Below are 6069 nucleotides of genomic sequence, written 5' to 3'. Positions count from 1 at the left end.
ATTTGGTTTTCTATTGGGCAACTTTGCTTTATTTGTACATTTTTGGTACTACTTTTCTTTCATATCCTCAGATTTATGCCATAAAAAAATGACGAATATGAACACCATTTCAAGATAATTTCAGACATTTTCTTTCTGGTGATTATCAATATTTTCTAGAAAGGGAGGAATTTGTATGTAATCCTGACAGTGCTGACGTCCTCCACCCATCGGGGACAGAAAAATGAAGTTATTCATTAGCACCAAGGCCTCTCATCTCCTGAACTCCTTTTCAAGGAGGGCTTTAAACAATGCTTGGTCTGTCTTGGACCACCTTACACTCATATAATAACCTGGATAACCTTCAAAAAAAGCAGACCAAACCCAACAGATGGAAACCAAGCCAGTCAGTGGACTCTTTGGGAGTTTTCCAGATGCTAACTTGACACACTGTGTGTCTCTCTCTGTCAGTGTGTGAAAATTTATTTAAACTACTTATTATAAAGATTAGATATAAAATTAAGCCTCTCTCTGAAACCTCAGTTTCTTCCCTCTTTAATTCAAATCCGGCTTTGATGGTTAATTTAGGAAAATATTGGCGTATTATCAGAACTCTAAAACTAGACTAATCCAAAGAATGGCACAATAAGTGAGACATTTCCAGAAAGCAGAAAGGCAAATGGTAAATGTGGTATCGTTTCAGCGTTTTCCCTCACAGTGCATATATATTGCTGTGTACCTTAAACAACACCTGTGTTAACATTCCTGTGGAAGTGCAGTATGTTAAATGATGGTTTGATGTATTTGGCCCTCTGACAGGTGACCTTCCTCTAATCCTGACCTAAAGAGCCTTTAAACTGCCTTTATGTCTTTCTTTCACCCGAGTAAAGAGCAGACACTCGTCCGTCTTCGGCTGACTGTCAAATGTCCACACAGTTGTTGAACCACCGTCACTGCTTACTGAGAGCCATTAGTTAGCACACTTTTCATGATTTGTGACCCTTTACTTAGTCTGAATCAATGGACGTACATAAAGACAAACGACAAGAGCTCCCCAGAAGTGGCTGTTTATTAACTCCTCCATGTTAGCACATGAGACATGGACCAAACTAAAGACTACATGTCAAATAAGTGTTTCAGAAAGGCAAAACCAGGATGGATGGATGGATGGATGGAGACACAGATGCCTTTGATGTCTTTGGTTGAGCAGCATGAGGACTGCAGTAATTGGTCATTTAATGTTGCACGCACACACACACACACACACACACACACACACACACACCTGTCAGTGTGTTGTTTTCTCTTTCACTCTCCCTTCGCCAGCCCTCTTAAGCAAGTGTTTAATTCCATGTTAATTAGCGCTCTCTGTCACAGTCCCTCGTTGAAGGATGTGTTTACCTCTCGTCTCCACGGTAATGAGATGTTTTGCTGCCTCAGACTCATTTAGAGGTTAACACCCGTAAGAGCTCAGAGACCAGACCCTCCCACTGCTGCAGTTGGGTGGATGGGGCGTCAAACAAATCCTGAAAGTAGTGCTACAATCCGGATTTTAAAAACTACAAGACACTTAATTAGTGTTTGTACGGGTAATATAAAAGTTGGGTTTGTAAATCTTACACAGGATGTCACAAAATTGTTAAAAATCACCATTAGTCATTAAGATTGCTTTCATTACCGTGGAAAAAAAATCAACATTCCCTTGTGAATAATCCCATGCACATGTTTGAGGTTGCTACAGTGTTTGGAAAAGCCAGAGGAGCTGAAGAGAAGTCAGAAAACTGAGTCTCTACATGTGCAGATCAACAACTAAATTTATTTGAATTACTAAGTACATGAAAGCATATTACACCGAAAAACATCCAACAGGAACTTAGTGGAATCAATTTTTGTCATTAAGCTATTTCATTAATTTCATTAATTAATTTTGTTTTTTTAAGACTTTTATTTATTAACTGTTATTTTAGACCAAGTACAGGTCCAAATACAGGATTTCCTCAGGGAAATCCTCATTTTGCATGAATGAGGACTACGTATGGTAAAATGACCAGTGATCTCATCTAATCACATTCAAGTGTCTACATACATCATTCATTATTAACACATATAGACGTACAGACACAACACAATGGAGTTCTGTATTTCTTTAGCACTCTTATTCCAAATGAATCCCTAACAAAACATTTTAGCGTTCAGACAAAGAAAACTGGAAATCTTCCTTTCATCACCCCCTCCCCTCCACCCTCACACGTCCCTGTGGGTGGGAAGTAAAGAAGAAGTCAGCTGTGTGAAAACAGCCTGGAACTCGGGGTGGGTCTGAGCCCTCCGTCGTCAGGATGGATGGGAGAACATTACACCGCCGCAGGGACGGGATTTAACCTCTGCGGGCTCCAACGCTCCTCTCACTGCCGCCATCCTTTGATAAGAAATGAATCGGGGCATAATTAAGACCTAAGAGACACAAGGACAAAGTGAACTTCATTCACTTCCTGCTCTCTGGTTGAGTAGCTGTTGCTACAGTGTCAGAGGGAATAGTTTCCGGACAGAAAACCACAAATCAATTTTTCCCTGCTTAGAGAAAGAACCAACAAAAATTAGGATTCAGTCCTTTAAGTTTTTTCCCCCCAGGTTAATTTAAAAATAATCATTAAATGGACTTAACCTCTTTAAAATCCTAAGTGAATGAATATTTAACCTAAAAATTCTAAGTATTCGACCTAAACTTCCTCTTTTCATAACACACACACACACACACTCACACATACACTCTCACACACACGGGGGAGGTAAAACCAATTCTGCTGACGCTGAGTTACCTCACTGTGCTGAACACCTACAGTCAGACTAATGCCTGGTTATATTTATAACACTTCATTATGCATCAGAACTGCTTGTAACTGTTGTCCTGGGGCAGATTAACTCACGATCAGACATTGTGAAGTTTGCCTTCAAGGTGAGTAGCTTTATGTGTTGTAATTATAGAAATGACCTCCAGTTTTATTAACGTGGTTAAAGGATCCCGCCAATTACGGTGAAAGTCAGCATAATTTTTCCATAACAGCCTCTCTGTCATCACTCGGCTGTGCGTGTTTGAAGCTGTTTGGTTACCTAACAGGAAACAGCTGTTCCCCTCAGTCCCAGTCATGTCATTCATTCTTTCACTCACGTCTCTCACAGTTTAAATATGTGTCAAAATGTTATTTAGAGAAGAAAGATGGAAGGAGAGCTACATATCCTGAAACAACAAGTGGATGAAGTGATCAGCCAGTTGACTAAAAATGTTTCATCAACTTTTTTCATAATCGATTACAATAAATTCATCGGGCAAAAAAGCTTTGCCGACTCCAGAATCTTGGATGGGAGTATTTGCTGCTTTTCTGTTTCACGACCCTATAAATTAAGTATGTTTTGCGTTTGGATTGTTGCAACATGAAAAGGGAGGATCAGAACATGACTTCTAAAAATCCTGTCTGATGAGCAAGCAAACGTTTGCTGGCAGCCAACGCTGACTCGCGAATCATGTTGGCCTTTTGGCGACATCTCACTGTGTTAGGGTCAGTCTACTTTGCTCCTCCGAACTAATAATGGGGGTGCTCAATTGCTCAGTTGATCAGGCACCTATAATTGCATCAGAACAAATTATTAAAATTTAATGATCGGGCGTTTTGTTTTTGAGTAACGTTTACCATCACCTGGTGAATCCCTGAATCATTAAATAATGCAAAAGAGGTTGATGACGAAAAAAACTGCTTTTTACTAAAATACCTGCCTTCAGTGGCTGACTTGAGGCTTAGCTGCCATCTGTTTCACAGCAAGCTGCAGATGACAAATGCTGTTTGTGGAGTGGCAGTGATGTCGGAGAGGTTTCATAGCAACTGGAACCCTGCCTGGAGGTATGGTGGGAGAAGTGGCTGTGGGAGTAACCTCTTGTCCTTTCATTCATCGAACCATCCATTTGTCTATTCACACCTGTGGCTCTTTTTGTTGTTATTGTTGTTATTTTATTTATTTATTTTATTTTTTTTTTTTTTTAGTCTGAAAAAGTTTGCATTTAATGGTTTTCCATAGTAGGGGGGTTAGTCGCTCTGAGCCAAGCCACAGTCGTCAGAGCCGGTCGAGCTGGGTGTTTTTCCACTGCACAGCACAACGAGGTAAAGTTACTTACCTTGATGATGCGTTGGAGGTGTTCTGGTTGCAGATGGCGTGAGATTGTGTTGCCAGCTCGCCTTGTTTCCGTTTCTGCTTGTGCTTCTCCTCCCTCTAATATTTAAAACTCATTCACTGAAAGGGCACACAATAGATCCATATAGGACCTTTAGAAGATCTAATGAAGCTTCAATAACTTGGTAACAGACACATTGTAGTTCCTTTAAGGTCTTCACAATAAAAGCATCCTGTTGGTTCACCAGTGGAGGCTTTTAATGTGAGGTAGCAACAGCAGAAAACATTTTGGTTTGCATTTAGGTCTGCCGTGTTCAGTTGTTGAGGCAATAATTGTCTTCACATTGTACAACCAACAGTCCAAAACCCAAAACCCAAAGACTGACTGAAAAGCAGCAAATCCTGACATTTGAGTAGATGGAACCAGCAAATGTTTGACATTTCTGCCCCAAAAATGGCTAATATTAATAATCAATTATCAATAGTTACAATATACAACTAATTTTTGTCTTTGTTTGACTAACTGACTTGTTATAGATAATGAGATTCTCACAGCAGTTTTCTTTTGTTTTTGTTAGATGGGGAATGGCACTTGTTGGGTATGATCCGAACTGGAACCTTTTCAAATTCTCAAAACGGTTCTCTCCTAAAAAGACGTTTTCCATGAAATTGCCCCTTGCTGTCAAATAAGAGTGGAAATCAGGAGGTGGCGCTTTCATTTTGTTTTTATTTTCTTCATTTTCACCATGTGGCAGATGGCAGATTTTGCACTAAAGCGTCTGTCCTCTCCCTCCTCCCATGCCTCGACCCTTCGGTATCGTTAGAGAGTAAATAATAAGACCAGCCCAGTTCTTCGGCACATGTCTCTTTCCTCCAGGTTTTTTTTCCACTCTCTTCATATTTCTTTAATTACAGGTTTCAGCTGATGTCAATTCACATGTAAGGGGGAGATCGCCTCCCGCCGTCCAGTATCTGCCTCTCTGTTTGCCTCTCACTCTGCCTCTCTCACAGTCACTCTGTTCCCACATCTGACCGGCAGGCAGCTCTGATTTACAGCCAGCAGCTCAAGCGTGACACTGAGCTACACACAGTGAGCGAGTGTTGCTATCAGAGCTGACAAACGGCTCTTTTATTTGTCCTCTCTGCTACGCGCAGTACGAGAGCTGTGAAATAACTAAATTTAAAACCCCACTTGTTAAATAGATTCTCAGATTTGATTTCGCAGCGTGATGGCTGTGGAAAATGAGAATATTGGTTTATTTGAAAAAGTGTCTAAATTCCACTGTGCTGCGGAGACGAAAATAGCACCCCCCTCACAGTATTTCTGTGGATTTACTCTGCCTTCATTTCTCTTGTGTTTCTCTGCTGAAACATAAAAAACTGACTTCATGTGGTGTTTAATACTCCTGTGCTCTGTCGGCTCTGAACGCGATTCTGTCCTTCACAAGCAACAGCTTCATCCCGGGCGTTGTTGTGGAGATACAGAAGGTCCCTGTAAACATGTGGGCATTTTCCATTTTCCATTGTGAGTCCCATTTTATCCGACTCAACATTAGCCAAGAGCAGCCTTAAGTCGACACTGAGCCAACATGTCTCCCGTCCCGAATCTTTTTCCATGACATGGATGGTCTGGTCAAACAGTTGAAAGGCAGCGAAGGCCACCTACCAGCCACCCCTGCCGCCAGCCCTTATGCAGGTTTAAGATCACACTGGATTTGCCAATATTTAAGATACATTTCTGCATTCTTTAATTAGAACTTGAGCTGCTAATAAAATAAAATAATTAATTTTTGATGAACTAGTCCTCACCTTCATCACATAATCAGGTGAAAATGATAATCATTGCTGATGTGATTATACCAACAGAGCGATTCCCATGGCTTCCCCTCTGCCCTGTAAAGATGGTCATGCTGGGTAAATGGTTGCATG

The sequence above is a fragment of the Scatophagus argus genome, chromosome 14 (genome assembly GCF_020382885.2).
Source record: "Scatophagus argus isolate fScaArg1 chromosome 14, fScaArg1.pri, whole genome shotgun sequence".
Lineage (NCBI taxonomy): Eukaryota > Metazoa > Chordata > Actinopteri > Scatophagidae > Scatophagus > Scatophagus argus.
The sequence above is the reverse complement of the archived record's forward strand: the minus strand, read 5'-3'. Positions refer to the sequence as shown.